Source organism: Myxocyprinus asiaticus, chromosome 19 (genome assembly GCF_019703515.2).
Source record: "Myxocyprinus asiaticus isolate MX2 ecotype Aquarium Trade chromosome 19, UBuf_Myxa_2, whole genome shotgun sequence".
NCBI lineage: Eukaryota > Metazoa > Chordata > Actinopteri > Cypriniformes > Catostomidae > Myxocyprinus > Myxocyprinus asiaticus.
The window spans coordinates 31,807,964-31,829,069 of record NC_059362.1 but is presented as its reverse complement, the minus strand read 5'-3'; the positions used below and the strand labels follow the sequence as shown (position 1 = coordinate 31,829,069).

General features: G+C 37.5%; 1 protein-coding gene across 1 annotated transcript in view; it reads left to right on the top strand.

The window, feature by feature from the left end:
• rab32a (RAB32a, member RAS oncogene family) overlaps positions 1–21,106 on the top strand; it is a 57,404-nt gene that overhangs the window by 8,328 nt on the left and 27,970 nt on the right. The window lies entirely within an intron of this gene.

Below are 21,106 nucleotides of genomic sequence, written 5' to 3'. Positions count from 1 at the left end.
TGGAAGCATTTCAGAATTATTTGAAGTCCTGATGATGTCATGTTTGAGGGACATTCTGTTGTGTGCCTCATCCAATAGGAGTTGAGTGCTCGATCCTTTAGTGGGCAAGGCTTCATGGATCTGTAGTCTGTTTTGGACTCCCTTTGTTTGATTTTGGTGCGATCTTTGTCAGTAAAATTTACGACTTAGAAGGAGGGGGCTTGAGGAATGTTTTTGACTGTTAGGCCTGCCTTTGTCTTCTATCTGAATACATGAGGCCCAACATACATGATATATATATATATATATATATACAAACAGCAAAATCTGTACGTTATTCCAAACTTTTGGCCAGTCCTATATACAGTGTATATACACTGGCGGCCAAAAGTTTGGAATAATGTACAGATTTAGCTGTTTCGGAAGGAAATTGGTACTTTTAATTCACCAAAGTGGAATTGAACTGATCACAAAGTATAGTCAGGACATTACTGATGTAAAAAACAGAACCATCACTATTTGAAAAAAGTCATTTTTGATAAAATCTAGACAGGCCCCATTTCCAGCAGCCATCACTCCAACACCTTATCCTTGAGTAATCATGCTAAATTGCTAATTTGGTACTAGAAATTCACTTGCCATTATATCAAACACAGTTGAAAGCCATTTGGTTTGTTAAATGAAGCTTAATATTGTCTTTGTGTTTGTTTTTGAGTTGCCACAGTATGCAGTAGACTGGCATGTCTTAAGCTGCGTTCACACTGCCAGCGACTTTGTGGCTTGGTGTCGCTAGACTCTGTGATCTGTGTCGCTAATGGGCGTTCCTACTGTTTGTCGCTGTAACGTTATTGGAGGACTGCACATCTGGCAATAACGTTTAAAAACTTGATCACGGATGAGACCTAATACTAGTTAAATTAAGATATCATTACAGTTTGACAAGGAATCGGTTCTCTTGTCTCTAAAATTGTATATTCTGCAGTGTAGAGTGTTTTCTAAAATGTGCAGCAGTGTTCAGGGAATTAAATCATTAATAAGACAATCAATCTATCATGAATGAATGAATCAAACTCACTCGGAATGCAGACCATTTCTGACACGCTTTTCCATGCATCATTGTTTTATTATATCCATGCATGTGGTTACAGACAAATTATATAGAACAGTAAAAATCCCTCACAACCCTGAAACTTCTCTGTCTTGTATGCACTCGTCCCCAGTCTGCCAGGAGACCGATGACGTGAGCTCTGCTGTCTTCGCCCTCATTGGCAGTCGCTTGTGAATGTCGCTCGTCATTTGCATAAAGTTTACATTCTCAACTTGTCTTGTCACTCTCCACGGCAATCTCTGTCACCAATGGCCGCGGCAGCTTGTGTCGCCGGAAGTCGCTGTGCTCTCATTGAAATTGAATAGGATCGTGTTGCTGTCTCACGCGATGTCACTGGCAGTGTGAATGCAGCTTTAAGGTCAAAATTAGGTCAAAAATGGCATAAAAAAGAAACTTGTCAATCAATCATTGTTTTGTGTAATAAAGGCTATACAATGCTTGAAATTTCCAAAAAAACAGAAGATTTCATACAAAGATGTACACTACAGTCTTCAAAGACAAAGGACAACTGGCTCTAACAAGGACAGAAAGCGATGTGGAAGGCCAAATGTACAACTAAACAAGAGGATAAGTACATCAGAGTCTCTAGTTGAGAAATAGATGCCTCACATGTCCTCAGCTGACAGCTTAATTGAATTCTACCCACTTAACACCAGTTTCATGTACAACAGTAAAGAAAAGACTCAGGGGTGCAGGCCTTATGGGAAGAATTGCAAAGAAAAAGCCACTTTTGAAACAGAAAAACAAAAAGAAAAGGTTAGAGTGGGCAAAGAAACACAGACATTGGACAACAGATAATTGGAAAAGAGTGTTCTTAACCCCATTGAGCTTTTGTGGGTTCAGCTAGACTGTAAGGTGCATGAGAAGTGCCCGACAAGACAACCACATCTATGGCAAGTGCTACAGGAAGTGTGGGGTGAAATGTCACCTGAGTATCTGGACAAACTGACAGTTAGAATGCCAAGAATCTGCAAAGCTATCATTGCTGTACATGGAGGATTTTTTGATGAGAACTCTTTGAAGTAGTTTAAGAAGTTCTGACATTTTTTTCAAATTGTAATAGTAATTTTCACGTTATTAATGTCTTGACTATATATTGTGATCAGTTGAATGCCACTTTGCTGAATAAAAGTACCAATTTCTTTCCATAAGAGCAAAATCTGTACATTATTCCAAACTTTTGGCCACCAGTGTTTATATATTATGCTATATTCTTGTGACCCATCCAATGTTTGACCAGCAATTAAGATATACACCGATCATCCACAACATTAAAACCACCTGCCTAATATTGTGTAGGTCCCCCTCGTGCCACCAAAACAGCGCCAATCCACATCTCAGAATAGCATTCTGAGATGCTATTCTTCTCACCGCAATTGTACAGAGCGGTTATCTGAGTTACCATAGACATTGTCAGTTCAAACCAGTCTGGCCATTCTCTGTTGACCTCTCTCATCAACAAGGCATTTCCATCCACAGATCTATTGGTCAAAAGTTAAATGAAATTCTATTACATTATAAGTAATTCGGTTCATGGATTTTAAACCACTTTGAATATAGCATTCAAGTGTTGATTTTTGGCAGTCACATTTTCTGCCACTGGTCTGCTTTACCCCGGAATTGCTGCTTACAGCTATACTTATTATTATTATTATTATTATTTCTGCCCTAAAAGCGAATGTGCAGCAAAGTCTGTAGCTCCTAGAGACACCAAACTTGGCAGGATGGTCCCAAATCCCGACCGCTACTTCAGGCACATACACACACACACCCCCATCCGACTCTAGGTGGTGCTATAATAAGCACCTTTAAGTTTTGGCTCAAATCTCCGCAACCGTGAGGGCTAGAATTAAAATTATTCTGTCCTCTGATTCCCTGAGACAAGCTCTATAAAACGTATATCTCCGATTTCATTTCCGTTTATAAAAATTTTCCGCCATTTAGAATGTTTTGAAAAACCTACTTTTTCGAACAACTCCTAGGCCGTTTGTCTGATTGGCATAAAATGTGGTATACCTAATCTACAGACCCTCCTGACAAAAATTTGTTCAAAGAATTCCGATACGTCAAATAGTTCCGAAGATATTAACGGTACAATTCCTTAAGTTTAACGCGATTTGAATCATTGATCAATATCTACTCAGTGCAAACTCCAAACGTATCCAAACTTGATATGTCATTAGCAGGACATTTTGAAGATGTATGAAAAGTTTTGTATAGTTCTGCCAATAGGGGGTGCTACAACAACAAAAAACTTTCATAACTTCGCAGCTGTTTGAGTGATGAAGTTCAAATTAAATATGCATGTTCTTTGGTTCAAGTGCGAACATATTCTTAAAAAATCGATTTGACAAATCAACAAATATAGCCACCAGCGGCCAATCAAATTCAGTACCTAATAACTCATATTGGGAGTGGCTAATGGTTATGAAAGTTTCTATACACAAGCAGGGTGTCTACACGAAGCAGTATGTTAAATTGTGTGACAATCGACCACACGGTGGCGCTATAATTAGCTAATTTGCCTTTTTGCTAATACCTCTGGAACTGAGACTAGAATAAAAGTCTAAAACTTTTCTGATTCTAACAGTGCCCGAAAATAATATGGTTATGTGAATTTTCATTTCCCGAACAAAAGTTTTCTACGACTTTTTTGAAAAACCACATTTTTCGAACTCGTCCCAGGCCATTTGTCCAATTCGCATGAAACCCTCCGACAAAAATTTGTTAAAAGAATTTTGATATGTCAAAATGTTCCGAAGATATAAGCAAATGCATTTTGGGGTGTGGCCTATACTCACTAATTAGCCTGTATTTTGAGAGCACAATTTTTAAACTTAACAAAACTTGACGAGAACACTCTGAAGAAACATGGCGAGTTTCATTCATTTTTTATGCTAGGGGGCGCTATAACTTAAGAAAATCCTATCTTTGCAACTGTGCTCAAAGTAGTTGAAATGTCACACCCAAATTGCTGTGTCCACAGCATCCACCTATTTTGATAATAAACACCAGGACAATTTGATGACATATGCTAAATTTCACCAATTTCTGTTGTCAGCAACACATCAAAATTATTATTTTATTCAACTATGTGAATTACAGATGCAGGGTGTTGTACCAATTTTATCCACCAGAGGCAGTCACAGGACAAGAAATCCTTCTACAAAATTCCCTGCCTCAACATGCAATCTGACTACATTAATGCATGCAAAAGTTGTGGTTTTAAAAGGTGTCCTGGCTTCTGGTTTATTTGTTAAGGAAACGTCTGTTTTTCTTTATCAGGTGCTGCTGTGCGTGAGTAATATTCACTGTTTTAAAAGCATTTTAGGGGCCGTTTACATGACAACGTTTTCAACTAAAAACGAAAATTTTTATGCGTTTTGGCTGTTCGTTTACACGACAACAGCGTTTTGGGGCCTGAAAACAGGTTTCAAAGTGCAAGTTTTTGAAAACGATGCCGTTATCGTCTCCGCGTAAACATACAAAAATGCGAATTTGTGAAAATTATGATGCGCACGGGTATTACGTGTTCAGTCTATTGGCATGAACTTTGAGAACTTCGTCCTTACCTCCAGGGCGAACAGAATAACATGAGATCACCAGTTGGAGTCCTTAAAAAGCTGGCGTGCTTTATAGTCCAGGGTCACTCTTAATAAAGCAACCTCATCGTCCGTCCAGACAAAATTGCTCAATGCTTTCACCATCTTCATTGTTTATATTCACCGCTCTGTGGAAGAATGCTTATGTGCGAAGTCGCGTAGTTTTTCTTTACAAAGTGACATCGCCAACTACTGGCCTGGCATGCATAATACAGCATCTTTAGTTGTTTTCGCGGATCCGTGTGAACAGGGATCGTTTTGACAATGTTGTCGTATGTACGTGAAACTTTTCAAAAACGCAAAGGAAAATTTTTTCCTTTTTTAGTACATCGTTGTTGTGTTAACGTACCCTTAGAGAGTATTCATGTTTAACTCAATTGATTTGACCTCAGAAATTTTTCCATGGAAATAAGTATGTAATACTTGTAATGCTCATAGACTCATCAAAATTATTTGTTATCTTTAAACAAAAAGCTTAGTTAGCTCAGTATTATGGCGAGTGCACCTTCAGATCTCCATGCAGAGTTCAAGCCTGTAATCCAACACCGCATATCAGCAAGAGACTCGCTTGCATGACTTAATTTTGCGCTTATATAATGTAATGTTTATAAGTGTTAGCCTGCATGTGATGACACTTGACCATAAGTTACTTATGATCAAAATAAAAACATCAGTTAAAACATTTATTTTTCAAATTCACAACAGAAGATAATGCAGCATTTGCTGACATGAATAAAATGTGCTATAAATGGTCCTTTGTCGATACATTCAGCCGTAACTACACAAACATCACCTCAGCATTTACTGTATCAGCAGCATGGACTGGAATCATGTGGGTCTTGTGTCAAACGGCCCGCACCAGAGAACACTTAGTTGCATATTTGTAGGGATGTCAGATACTGGGCTCTCATACTGGTACTCGTACTCGTAAAAAGGCTCTGATACCAAAAACTGATACCATCTGACAAATGAGTGTCATTGCGTAAGCTTACAGTGCACAAATAAAATCCACGATATGCCCTAATGTTATAATTTAATCAGCAAAGGCTGCAATTTAATGAAATAAATATATTATCTGCATGTGCACATGCAGTTATTTGATTAAATCGCTGCCTTTAGCAATTTAAATTCACTCGGAGTCACCAGCAATTTGCGCTTCGTCAGTTGTGTATCATGAGATCATGAAGTGACATTGCTGGGTAATTCATCAAAATAAGAGTTCCATTTAAATAGACAAAAATATGACAGAAATATATCACTACTCTATAGTTACATATTATTTACTGTAATAAAATAATAAGTGTATTATATTAAGATCTGTTGTGCAGCACTTTATTTTACAGTTGTATTTTGATTATCTGTTAAAAACAAAACAAAAAAAAACCTTCATATAATATAATAATGCAATGGTATGTTGAAAATTACTGATAACTGTTCTATTTTCATTTAATGAAAGTTTTATTGAATTAATTTGTTTAGACACCCTTTAATGATAACATTGAATTAAACTGTTAAATATGGAATTTGTGTGTGATTACAACTATACATAAACCATATCAATAAAATATCTTACCTGTTGAGTAAGAAAAATGCCATCTCTGGGGCGCTTTTAAATTCTTTCAGATCTCGGAGCTGTCGCCACCTCTGAAAAGCAAAGCCGATGTTGATTCGGGTTTTATTACGGACTCTGTCACTTTCACTTTTTGCTTGTAGACTCTGCTCTGGGTTTCTTTGTTTTTACAACTGGTGATTCCCTGGAGTTTTGCCATTTTGAATGATCCATGGTCAATTTCTCATTCATTGTGACAACAAACTTTCAGCTTCAGCTACTCCCACATATGTGCTTCAGTAGCCTGAGCTTATTTTCTCTGTGTACTGATATGACATGAGCATGCACGGGCAAATGACATACAGTTGAAGTCAGAAGTTTACATACACTTAAAGTAATTAAAACTAATTTTTTAACCACTCCACAGATTTAATATTAGGAAACTATAGTTTTGGCAAGTCGTTTAGGAGATCTACTTTGTGCATGACATGAGTAATTTTTCCAGCAATTGTATACAGACAGATTGTTTCACTTTTAATTGACTATATCACAATTCTAGTGCGTCAGAAGTTTACGTACACTAAGTTAACTGTGCCTTTAGGCAAATTGGAAAATTCTAGAAAATTATGTCAAGCCTTTAGGCAATTAGCCAATTAGCTTCTGATAGGAGGTGTACTGAATTGGAGGTTCACTAACCCTAACCCTGTGGATGTATTTTCAGGCCTACCTTCAAACTCAGTGCCTTTTTGCTTGACATTATGGGAAAATCAAATTAAATTTGTGGACCTCCACAAGTCTGGTTCATCCTTGGGAGCAATTTCCAAATGACTGAAGGACCACGTTCATCTGTACAAACAATAGTATGCAAGTATAAACACCATGGGACCACGCAGCTATCATACCGTGCAGGAAGGAGACGCATTCGGTCTGCTAGAGATGAATGTAGTTTGGTGTGAAAAGTGCTAATCAATCCCAGAACAACAGCAAAGTACCTTGTGATGATGCTGGAGGAAACAGGTAGACAAGTATCTATATCCACAGTAAAACAAGTCCTATATCGACAAAACCTGAAAGGCTGCTCAGCAAGGAAGAAGCCACTGCTCAAACTGACATAAAAAAGCCATACTACAGTTTACAAGTGCACATGGGGACAAAGATCTTACATTTTGGAGAAATGTCCTCTGGTCTACTGAAACAAAATTGAACTGTTTGGCCATAATGACCATTGTTATGTTTGGAGGAAAAAGGGTGAGGCTTGCAAGCCTAAGAACACCATCCCAACCATGAAGCATGGGGGTGGCAGAATCATGTGGTGGGGGTGCTTTGCTGCAGGAGGGACTGGTGCACTTCACAAAATAGTTGGCATCATGAGGAAGGAAAATTATGTGGATATACTGAAGCAACATCTCATCTTGTGGAAGGCTACCCAAAATGTTTGACCCAAGTTAAACAATTTAAAGGAAATGCTACCAAATACAAACAAAGAGTATGTCAACTTCTGGCCAACTGGGAATGTGATGAAAGAAATAAAAGCTGAAATAAATAATTCTCTCTACTACTATTCTGACAGTTAACATTCTTAAAATAAAGTAATGATCCTAACTGACCTAAAACAGGGAATGTTTTCATCGATTAAATGTCAGGAATTGTGAAAACTGAGCTTAAATGTATTTGGCTAAGGTGTATGTAAACTTCTGACTTACATTTACATTTATGCATTTAACAGACGCTTTTATCCAAAGTGACTTACAGTGCACTTATTACAGGGACAATCCCCCCGGAGCAACCTGGAGTTAAGTGCCTTGCTCAAGGACACAATGGTGGTGGCTGTGGGGATTGAACCAGCAAACTTCTGATTACCACCTATGTGCTTTAGCCCACTACGCCACCACCACACTACCACAGACTTCAACTGTATGTATGCAATTTCCTGCGAAATCCGTTCTGACAGCTCTAAAATATAAATCATTATTATAGGTTTATCAAAGTGTATTTGAGTAGACATGGTTTGGAAGATGGATTTGTTGCGCTCTCTCATTAATAATTTATTTATTTATTAATAATTAATAAATAAATCATTAATCAAAGTTACATAGTGTAGCTTTAAATATGCTAAATAACTCTTAGACAGCCATTACATCTTATTTCAGTTACAATAGCTGAAACCAGTAAAGTTAACAGTTAATCTCTCTTGGTTTTCTTTACAGTTATTATATTTATATACATTTTTTGTTTTTACTGATTTTATACAGGGTTTTTTTAATGCAGTTTTTTTTAACTGTAACATTAGAAAAAAAACCTGGTATCGGTATCGTCGAGTGCTGTAAAGGAAGTATCGGTACTCGTACTCATTCTCCGCGATTTATTTTGTGCTGTCTTTGTGATGTTTCCGAGATGGCAAGCGCTCTCTTGCATGCTGGTGTTCAGCGCCCCTCTCCCAGATTTACGTGCATCTTATGCTGCGTTCTATTCAACTTGGAAAGTCGGATTTTCCAACTTCCTACTGGGAAAAGTGCAATGGAACGCCACTTGAAGAAATTTTAAACTCTGATTTCGCCGAGATGCAGGTGCTTGACATCACACAATCATGTCGGCACCCAGGAAGATATACAAAATAAGTGATAAACATTCACTTGTATTAAATAATTTCGATAAATGAGTCAAAGTTCCTACATTACATGATATTAAAGCGTGTTTAACAAATGTTAGCAGAGTAGCAGGTGTTCAAATCATGGTAAATTATACTCTCTTTTGATAATCATACACCTGTAGCACAAATGCTAGCGTTGCAAATTGTTTATGAATTGGGTTGCCTGGAGACATCTCTGGTGACAATCAAACACCTGCTAAGCTAACGGGAGCATTGCAGGTTTGTTTCCTTAAACGTCATCTTCCGAGCATCTGGCAGTGGAATGCATTTATGGTTTGAGATCGGAGATATCAGGTTGGAATGTCTCGCATCCATTCCATTTGAATGGAACGCAGCATAAACATTACATATGCGGAACATTGTAAGCTGTCACACACTACCGCCGCACTTTCAGTTTCAAAATAAAAGCCCCAGGTGAAGGTGAAGTAAAAAATAAGAAAATATATTGTATATAAAACAAATCTAATCCTCAAATCAATGCTGATAATTCAGTATTAAATTATAATAATAAATTGACTGGGTCCCACAATAATATCTTAGTATTATGCAATGTTCTACTGAGTTCCAACATTTTGTTTTTACACACATTGTTCATTCACAAAAAATGTTTAAGTAAACATTTATGAAGGTAAATAATGTTTTTTATTAAGCTACTATGTATCATTGTATATAAAATATAAATGTGCATATCAATGAAAGTGATCTCATTCTCCCTTGTGTTCATTTAGTGAAAAACTATGGAAACATCATTATTTTTAAATAGATTTAGCTATTTCAGAGCCTGAACATTTGAAAGAATTTAAGCAATTGTGCCAAACTCCAGTTTACTGCACTTCTTTAAAACCTCTTTTGTTCAAGTTATATGATAACATTTATTCTTTACAGTATTATTGCTTTGCTGGATTGTCATATTAGTTTTGTACTACTATTTATTATGCTGATTTCTTATGTTTTCACAGAAACAATATACAAACCAAACATGCACAGTCTTTACTTCACAATATAATTTTGGAATATACTCTAGTGTAGCTGCCATTCTTTCTAAAAGAAGAATTGGGCAAATTGGTTAACAAGCAGTCCATTTATGTAAAAAAAACAACCAAAAAAACATCATTATAATACATGATAGAATTAAAGTCTCTTCAACTGCATGTGCTGAATGAAGCCATATAAAGGTCTTACATCACATCTTATATTTCACAGCTTGTGCTTTGTGGAGTTTGTTGTCTACTTATTTTTGAAAGATGCTTTTTTTATTTTTTGTCTGTATAATCATCGGAAACACTTTAAACAAAAGTACAACCTATTGAGGAGATTGTAATATCCCTGTCAAACATCATACAGCTCTGGAAAAAATTAAGACACTGGAATGGAATGGCTACTATGTAGAGATGCCAATTTAAGAAACATTTAGAGTGGTCTCTTAATTTTTTCCAGAGCTGTATATTCCAATGTGAAAAAGGTCCATGCCTGCTTGGCCCCCAATGATTGCCACTTGCAGCTATATTTATTATTATTATTATTAGGGCCCAAGCACTGAAAGTGCAGAGGCACTATTGTTCTTCTAAGGATTATTAGGGCCCAAGCACTGAAAGTGTGGAGGACCTATTGTTCTTCTAAGGATTATAATTTTTCAAAGTTTCGGAGGCTTTTGGGGCACTTAACATGCTCAAACTCATGAAAGTTTGCACATGCAGCAGACTCATCAGCCATTAGGGCTTGGCAAAGTTCATACATGGGCGTGTAGAGGGGGTTCTGTAGTGCCACCTAGAAAATGGGCATGTTCGGGTGGCTCTGTAGTCACCAACCTTTGTACATATATAGATCTCATCAAGCCAGAAACTTTCACGCTGACAGTCATAAGCTCTACCCAACAGGAAGTCAGCCATTTTGGGTTGTTTGAAAAATGCATGCTCTGGAATTTGAAATACTCCTCCTAGGGGATTCATGTTACAGTTACCAAATGTAGGCTACGTCATGCCAAGACATTGACGATGCTAAATTGTGAACTGATTTTTGATATATCGAATGGCGACGTGATAAAATAATGTAAAAAAAAGGGGAAACAGGAAGGGTCACATATTTTCTGTGTGCATTGTGTGATTTACATCAAAACTGAGCCATATGTTTGGCCTTGCGGACTGATCACATTGATGTGGGTATTGTGGGTCATGGTCATAGTGCCACCAACTGGCAGAAGGAAGGAATTAATACATTTTTTTGATCCCCTTTTCTTCCCAGTTTGGAATGCCCAATTTCCACTACTTAATAGGTCCTTGTGGTGGCGCAGTTACTCCCCTCAATCCGGGTGGCGGAGGACTAATCTCAGTTGCCTCCACTCCTGAGACATTCAATCCGTGCATCTTATCACGTGGCTCATTGTGCATGACACCGCGGAGACTCCCAGCATGTGGAGGCTCATGCTACTCTCTGCGATCCACGCACAACTTACCACGTGCCCCATTGAGAGCGAGAACCTCTAATCGTGACCACAAGGAGGATACCCCATGTGACTCTACCGTCCCTAGCAACTGGGACAATTTGGTTGCTTAGGAGACCTGGCTGGAGTCACTCAGCACACCCTGGATTCGAACTTGCGACTCCAGGGGAGGTAATCAGCGTCAATACTCGCTGAGCTACCCAGGCCCCAGTGTGGCACTTTTAACAGACTTTGAAATATCCCTCTTATGCTTACCTGAATTGCTTCAATTTCTTTGAATAATGTCAAGATATTGGAGATTTAAAAATTTGAAGGGATTCTTGATATCTTAAATAGTATTGCCATGTTATCACATTAAATGTCATTATTCCTTTTTATGTATATTTCACATTTTTTGGAAATACTTGGCTTGCTTGAATTTTCATGATATTTTGCACACTCAGAGTTGTGAGCCATTAGGCCTGGGAAAAAGTTAACACATGGGCATGGCTGGGGAGCTCTGTAGCGACACCTTTTGACAAAAGCGGTGGGGTCAGTTTGTGATTTTTTTTTTTGAAAGCAGACCATTTAAAATAATCTTTTACTAGTGCTCATCGTTTCTGTGCGACTTCAAACGCCATGTATCATGAGCATGCCGTTGTTATTTTGCTAGCTATCATAAACTGATCTTTAACTTTATATGTCGATCTTTTGATAAACGCAGTTAACTGATGAATGCAGTGACACACACTTAGACTACACATAACAGACTGCGCATGTGCGAGAGGTTGACTAAAGAGGGATCCCTTCTAGACATGACCGATTTTGCGATCTTGCAAATTCAACAAATCTCTGCATTATTTGCAGTAGCTTGACATTTTTTATAATTCCCGCAAATAATGTTTGACAGCAGCACAACAAATGCTTGAAAAGCCTGAAGCAGTCACAACATATCCAAATGCACAGCTGCCATTTGTATCATCTCCATAGTAACAGTGTAAGCGTCTCCATGTTGTGCGTTCACTATCAAAATCCTTCTAAACTTTCGCGGGACCGCACACATACATCACAGCTAGCGTTTAATCTTTACCCTGCGTGCTGCGAATGAGACACAAAAACACGCATTTATTCAAAGAATCCCTAACAATCACTTAAAATCCCAATTAGTTGTGTAATAAAATGTGATTAGTGCTATTAATACAGTAGGCTACGAATCTGAAAATGGCAATATATGCTGAACACTTGTACGCTGAAAGTAAATGTTCTTAAATGTTTTTACTGATATAAAAAGGTCAGTTATATAGATCAGAGGTGCCCAAACTTTTTCCTACAGAGGGCCAAAAATCTATCTTGATTGAGAAGGCCCTCAATTATAACAAACTCAGGGGCTGGAATTTATTTCTGAAAATGATGGGGGCATTGCATAAAGTGCATTTACTAAAACACATTTTTTTTTCTCATTCACATATTTCCAGATATTTTGGCTATTAAATTAATTTAAGCACGTGAGCATGACCCTGATGCAAAGCGTGAGAAGTGGAGTGCCCGTCTGTGCACGTTTATGGCACAAGCATCCACGACTGAATCGGCACCATCTGCACAACGGACGGCACGAAACAAATAATGTTCAGCGAAAATTCAAATGAAGAATGCGATGGATATATTTTGGCCTCCGTTAATTTCCGACCCTGGATGGAACTAGAGATGGAGATGAGAGATGTAACGGGTGTTTAAGTGTCTCTCTTCATCATGCAGCTGGTACATTACACAAAGTATTTTTGCTATTTCTGCCTTTCTTGCAAATGTGCTGCATTATGAAAAATGAAGGAGCGCCAAGATGTGAGAGGCGTTCGCTGTCACACGCTTGCAATGTTACAAGCTTTGTTGATTATAAACAGGAACGATATAGTTTTATCACGTCGCTCGCTTACGGAGATGTGGTATAACACCATTTGCATGTCGAATTAACAGGTTTAGAAAGGTTTATACATTTGTAACATCTTAAATTCAGTATCTATGCAACAAAGCTTTTTAAGCGATTTACTCGCGCAGCTTCTGGAATTACAGTTTGATACAAAAACAAGTTTATTGATTTGTTCATCTGTATCTATTGGTTTACTAATATAGAGACTAATTTACAGCTGCACTGTAAAGTGAATTAAAGTGTGTAGGGATTTCCCGCATTATGAACATGGAAATTGCGAGAATTATTCAAATTGACGAAATAGCCGCAATCCCGCGCTGAATTTCAGGCTTTTATATTAAAATATTAAAGTTGCCCTGGTTCCTCTCCTTTATAATTTAATTATACAAAATATATATATATATATATATATATAAATATATATATATATATATATATATATATATATACACTGAACAAAATTATAAACGCAACACTTTTGTTTTTGCCCCCATTTTTCATGAGCTGGACTCAAAGATCTAAGACTTTTTCTATGTACACAAAAGGCCTATTAGACAGCATGATTATTGCACAGGTGTGCCTTAGGCTGGCCACAATAAAAGGCCACTCTAAAATGTGCAGTTTTACTGTATTGGGGGGGTCCGGGGGGGGGGGGTCCGAAAACCAGTCAGTATCTGGTGTGAACACCATTTGCCTCACGCAGTGCAACACATCTCCTTCGCATAGAGTTGATCAGGTTGTTGATTGTGGCCTGTGGTTGATTGTGGAATGTTGGTCCACTCCTCTTCAATGGCTGTGCGAAGTTGCTGGATATTGGCAGGAACTGGAACACGCTGTCGTATACGCCGATCCAGAGCATCCCAAACATGCTCAATGGGTGACATGTCCGGTGAGTATGCTGGCCATGCAAGAACTGGGATGTTTTCACAACAATGGGCCTCAGGATCTCGTCACGGTATCTCTGTGCATTCAAAATGCCATCAATAAAATGCACCTGTGTTCATTGTCCATAACATACGCCTGCCCATACCATAACCCCACCGCCACCATGGGCCACTTGATCCACAACGTTGACATCAGCAAACCGCTCACCCACACGACACCATACACGCTGTCTGCCATCTGCCCTGTACAGGGAAAACCGGGATTCATCCGTGAAGAGAACACCTCTCCAAAGTGCCAGATGCCATCGAATGTGAGCATTTGCCCACTCAAGTCGGTTACGATGATGAACTGCAGTCAGGTTGAGACCCCGATGAGGACGACGAGCATGCAGATGAGCTTCCCTGAGACGGTTTCTGACAGTTTGTGCAGAAATTCTTTTATGCAAACCGATTGTTGCAGCAGCTGTCCGGGTGGCTGGTCTCAGACGATCTTGGAGGTGAAGATGCTGGATGTGGAGGTCCTGGGCTGGTGTGGTTACACGTGGTCTGCGGTTGTGAGGCCGGTTGGATGTACTGCCAAATTCTCTGAAACACCTTTGGAGACGGCTTATGGTAGAGAAATGAACATTCAATTCATGGGCAACAGCTCTGGTGGACATTCCTGCAGTCAGCATTCCGATTGCACGCTCCCTCAAAATTTGCGACATCTGTGGCATTGTGCTGTGTGATAAAACTGCACATTTTAGAGTGGCCTTTTATTGTGGCCAGCCTAAGGCACACCTGTGCAATAATCATGCTGTCTAATCAGCATCTTGATATGCCACACCTGTGAGGTGGATGGAGTATCTCGACAAAGGAGAAGTGCTCACTAACACAGATTTAGACAGCTTTGTGAACAATATTTGAGAGAAATAGGCCTTTTGTGTACATAGAAAAAGTCTTACATCTTTGAGTCCAGCTCGTGAAAAATGGGGGCAAAAACAAAAGTGTTGCGTTTATAATTTTGTTCAGTATATATTACTCTGCAATCTGCTAAATTAATGCAATGAAAAGCTGCGTAAATAGCATTTTTTCCTAGTCGTATACTACAAGGCTGGCCAAATCAAAGGTAAGTTGGCCCGCGGGCCCTAGTTTGGGCATCTCTGATATAGATACATGCAATATACAGTTTATGACAATGACAAAAATGAAATTTCATATATTTTAAAAAAAATTTAAACACTTGTGGAATTTAAATGTGTACGTAATTCTCAAATATATGAACTCTAATTGTATTTGTTTGTATTTGGTCATATGCCAGATTTAAATATCAGACAGACAATGTAATAATGACAAAAGGCCTAATTATTGAATCCTCATTTGTGGTTTTAGTTTACAGTTTTATTGTACGTCTATTTTAACCTTAGATACGTTTTCTTGCATTGTCTGGTGCAGAAATTATTAATGCAAAAATAACTAAGGGTCTTCCAATACTCACAGCTTTCACCTAAATGTATGGTATTTTTGTACACCTCTGTGCACCTTAAAATCCAGCCTAACCACCTCTTTGCCTACTATACAATTGATCAGTGAATTGTTAAAGGGATAGTTCACCCACAAATGAAAATTCTCTCATTATTTACTCACCATCATGTTGTTCCAAACTTGTATGACTTTCTTCTGTTGAACACAACAGGATTTTAAGCAGAAGGTTAGTCTTAGTCACCATTCACTTACTTTCCCCCCCACACAATAAAGGAAAAGTTACAGTAAGGCACTTACAATGGAAATGAATAGGGTCAGTCCATAATATTAAAATGCACACTGTATCAAAAGTACAGCCACAAGATGTAAAAAATATTTGTTAAGATTTTAGTGTGATAAAATCACTTACTAACCTTTTCTGTGTTAAGTCAGAGCCAATTTTACAACTTCATTGGCATGACGATGTAATGGCAACAAACCCTAAAATGACTGTAAAAATTACGATTGTAACGATGTTGCTGCTGCTGGCAATGACAATGATGAAGACGATGAAGTGACGAACCCAAGTGCAGTTTATTTCCAAACGTGAAAACCAGTAACCCTAACTATAAATGCAATGCGAACCGAACCGAACCGAACCGAACCTCAACTATGGACTATGTTACATTAACAATACCTGACACTAGACAATGGCAAACATGAGGGCTTAAATACAAGGACATGTGTAACAGGTAACAAGACAACCAATCACAAGACTAAACTATAAACAAGATAAAAAGACTAAATTAACTTTAACCAATGAAAAGACAACACCAGTAACAAAGTAATCAAACAATGAACCAATGAAAACAAGACACATGAACGGGAAACACATGACAAGATCACATGAGGAAACAGGAACTAAACTTGAAAATAAAAGACATGAAACTTACAAGAACAAAACACATAAACATGACAACGATTAAACAACTTTACCACTCAGATAATACATATGTTTTTACAGAATAATTAAAGTGCTTTTATAAAATGATAATGATAAACACTTATTGCTTTTTTTTTCTCTCTCGTTTTTCACCCAATTTGGAATAACCAATTCCCAGTGCGCTTTTAAGTCGTCGTGGTGGCGTAGTGATTCGCCTCAATCCGGGTGGCAGAGGATGAATCCCAGTTGCCTCTGCGTCCGAGACCATCAACCCACGCATCTTATCATGTGGCTTGTTGAGCGCGTTGCCACGGAGACATAGCGCGTGTGGAGGCTTCACGCCATCCACCGTGGCATCGGCGCTCAACTCACCACGCGCCCCACCGAGAACGAACCACATTATAGCGACCACGAGGAGGTTACCCCATGTGACTCTACCCACCCTAGCAACCGGGCCAATTTGGTTGCTTAGGAGACCTGGCTGGAGTCACTCAGCACACCCTGGGATTCAAACTAGCGTACTCCAGGGGTGGTAGCCAGCATCTTTTACCACTGAGCTACCCAGGCCCACTTATTGCTTTTTTTAAAGAAAAGGAGGGACAAGTCGAAATAATTTTTTGTGTTAATCAGTATTATGCCACAAATGCTGTTGATTGAGCTCAACTTGTATTAAACCCAGAATATTGCTTTAAAGTGAATGGTGGTCAAAGATGACATTCTGCCTATCATCTCCTTTTGTGTTTCACAGAAGAAAGTAAGTCCTATGGGTTTGGAACGACATTCATTTTTCCCTTTAATTCAAACATGATCTTCTTTAAATAAATGGCAGTGTATATTCAACTTATAGTTTGAATCACAGATGCAGTTTTTATTGTCAGTGATGAGTGATCTTTTGGGGTATTGATTGCAGGATAGCCTTTGGCCCTGCACCATGAAGCCTGTGTCTCTGGTCATTAGCTGTGCTGTGCTGTTGGTTGGGGATGTAACAGTGGCCCAGAGTGTCTGAAGTATGTTGCTGTTCCACATAGCACCAAAAAAATTATAATAAAAAAGTGCAGCTGGCTTGTCTGGCTTGGATTGTTTCCACAGCAACACACCCACAAGTTTGTTATCTTGATAAAGGCCATGCAGGAGAAACTTCAGGTTGCCATGGCTATGGACAGAGAGTATCCCTGTCTCCCTCTGTCACCACCCTCTCTTTTCCTCTCACTGTCTCAAGCTTTAAGTGGTGATTTATTCAGAATCACAATCATTTACAAGAACATAGGTTTGTTTTAATGTAGACTAAAGAAATTAAAATGTATGTATAAAGACATTCAAAATTAAAAAATTGCTCCTCGTTGGGCTTATATACACTGTAAAAAAAATCCTGTTGTTTTAAAAATAAAAAATAAAAATAAAAACTCCAAAAACTGGCAGCTGTGGTTGCCGGAATAATTATGTAAAACATACAGTAAAAACGTAAACAACTTTACAGAACAATCTGTAGATTTTACAGTTTAAATCTGTTGTAATTTACATGACCACGCTGGCACTGTAAAAAAATAAAATAATTATGTTAAATTTACAGTAAAAAACATCTTAAACTTGATATTAACATTCTGAAACTGTAAAAATCAGCTTTTTACTTTATAAGGTATTGTTAATCACCATAAAAATTACAGAAGAGCACATGATGACATGATGTTCACCAATAGTGGCTCTTCCAGGAGCAATGACCAATAAACATGTAGAGACTCAGTGTCACTCACACAAACACTAAACACCATCAGGGTAACACATGTGAAATTTAAATAATGCAGTAAACATTAAACTACATCAAATATAACACAGAACACCCCAACGTACGTAACTGATATTAAAAATAAGAAGAAACATAACTATTCCCATCAAATATAAAGAAATATGATGGGTCATACAGGGAATTGTGGGAACGCCCGATTATTGTTTTTTACTGTAATTTTAACAATAATTTACTGTAAAAAGTACATGTACTCTCTTGTTGAAAAGAATGTACATTTTTACCATTAATTATACAGGAAAATCATACTTTTTACATTTAAATAATGTAATTTTTACAACATTTTTTTTAAAACGACTGTATTGTCTTTTAAAATATATATTAAAAAATTACCGTATATTTTAAAGTTAATACTCGTTAATAAATTAACGCTTTTCTCTGTAGCATATTTACAGTCTTTTACCGTTAAAATTAGAATTTTTTTTACAGTGTAATAGTCTCAAAGTTACAGAATGTGTTTGCACAAATGTAACTTGTCTAGAACTGTAATATTAAAGACCAAAGTGTTTAGAACACTTCAGAGGACATCATCTGACTCATTACAGGAAGTATCAGAAATGGCTATTCCTCGTCATTTAGACAACACTCGGTGTTAAAACAACAGTTTATTGCTAATCATACATCCATTGTAAATCCTTCGTCTCTATTGACCTCTCAAAATGTTGATTGGCCCTTCTCTATTGCCGCCATGGAATAGAAGCTTTTGTTTACCTCAGACTTCTCTTTGCTGTTGTGAAAATGTCAGTTTGTATTGCAGCATATTTACACATGCTTCAGGCGAGTCGACGTCCCATCGATTCTTTTGTGAGACGTAAAGACAACTCCATTGATTGGTGATAAATGAGGATTGATTCTTGACATTGCCTCCATAGAGGGGTGAAAAAGGTCTCCCACTGCACAATTATTGACGCCACCACTCCTGAACTTCTCATTCGCTGCATGAACAGTTATGAGTTCTTACATTATTGATCAGCACTGCCAGAAGGCTAAAATGAAAGTCACCCAATACCCCACCATCACTTTAGCTTGTCTGTCAAAAAGAGCTTGAAGTTGAGTCTTTCATCAATGAAGAAAATAAAAGTGTCTTATGACACTTAAACCCTGGTTTATCAACCATTATAACTATTTGGAACTAGATGGAACGTTTTGATCAAGTACATGAGAAGCACTTTTGATCAAACTTTTGATGAAGTATAAACACATTTTTTTAGGGGATTTTATTTGCTTTTAGTGTAATGTAGTGCTCAGATATTCTGTTATGAGATTACATTTTTCCAATTTATAGATAATTCTCTCATATTTCGTATTTGGTGAATTAAGATTCTGGCAAGGTTTTGAAAGATTTACAGTTTAGTAAATGGTAGTTGTTAAATGAGAATGCATTTACTAGCTATTCAGGAGTAGTGGTACTAAACGTGTATGAATATAAATTTGGGGGTGCATATTAAACCAATTGAATGTTGGAAGCTTATATAAAAACCTTAAAATTCATGAATCTATGGCCATGTTCACACTAATATGTTTTTGTTTAAAAACGCATTGATTTTGCTACATTTACACCTCTTATCCACACTTTCAAAAAAACGCACTCCATATCTACATGCTTTGTAAAGCAATGATATTAGGAAACTGAAAACAGACTTTTGAAACTGAAATGAATTCTTGTGGATGTGGCCTCGTTATAATTATTGGAACCTCTGTATAGAGTTTGTATCAATCTGTACTTTTTCACCCTCTGTTACATCATCAAAGAATCAAGTGCATTTCTTTGAATTGTACAACCAGAGGAACTTGTTGGAAAAAGTTGTTCTCAGCTTCCTCATTTTAGTCTAATTTCACACATCCCTCAGACCAGAGAAATCACCTTTCATTGTGAAACTATTACATCATACTGTGGCTTTTCTCAGTTAATACAAGAGCTTAATAATCCATTTTGCCTTTATCATGTAGTGCTAATCCTCTGCTTTCACACGGTTCTCTCTGCAGTTCTCCTTTTCTCTTTGAATAAGTAGCGTACTGTCTTTGAAGCACTCCAGGTACACTTAGTCAGTAGACAATGCTGACCCCTCATTGGTCCTCTATTTATATATTAGCACCACAAAAAGAGAACCTTTATTACTGAGAAGATGCCAGTTCACAATGGCATTCACAGCGTATTGAGAAGTTTTGATCAAGGGTAAGATTCTGGCCCTCCTTATGCTGTTTCTAGGAACAAAAGCAGTTCTAATATTTCACTGTTGGCTCTTTGACAGCTGGCCCAGCTCATGAAGTACTTTCATGTGCAAGGGCGTAGGATTGGTTTAAAAGTTGGTAGGGACATTTCAAAGAGGAAAATATTTAAAATGTTGGTATCAAGAAAATGCGAATAATGTCAGCCTGGTAATATAGGCGATAGGGATGGGCAATAACAATTATTTTCTTTTCGATCCGATATCAATCATTTAAAGTCCAATATCGTTGATACGATACTTCTATTCATTTTTGTTTTTTGCAATTTCTTGGGATAAAATGGGTAATTTAAAATATTTAGTCATAATTCAAGTCATTGTTTTTTTTTTGTTTTTTTTACATTTGTGAGCCTAAACAGACAATTATTAGACTACTGTTTTGTTTACCCTTAAAAAAACCATGATCACTACAGTAACTATAATTTAACCATGGTGTTTAGTTAAACCATAGTTACCACACAATTAACCATGGTTACTGCTACAATATTACTGTAGTAAAACTATGGCAAAAAATAAACAAACAAAAAAACAAACATGATTACTACAATATTACTTTAGTAAAACAATAGTTAACTA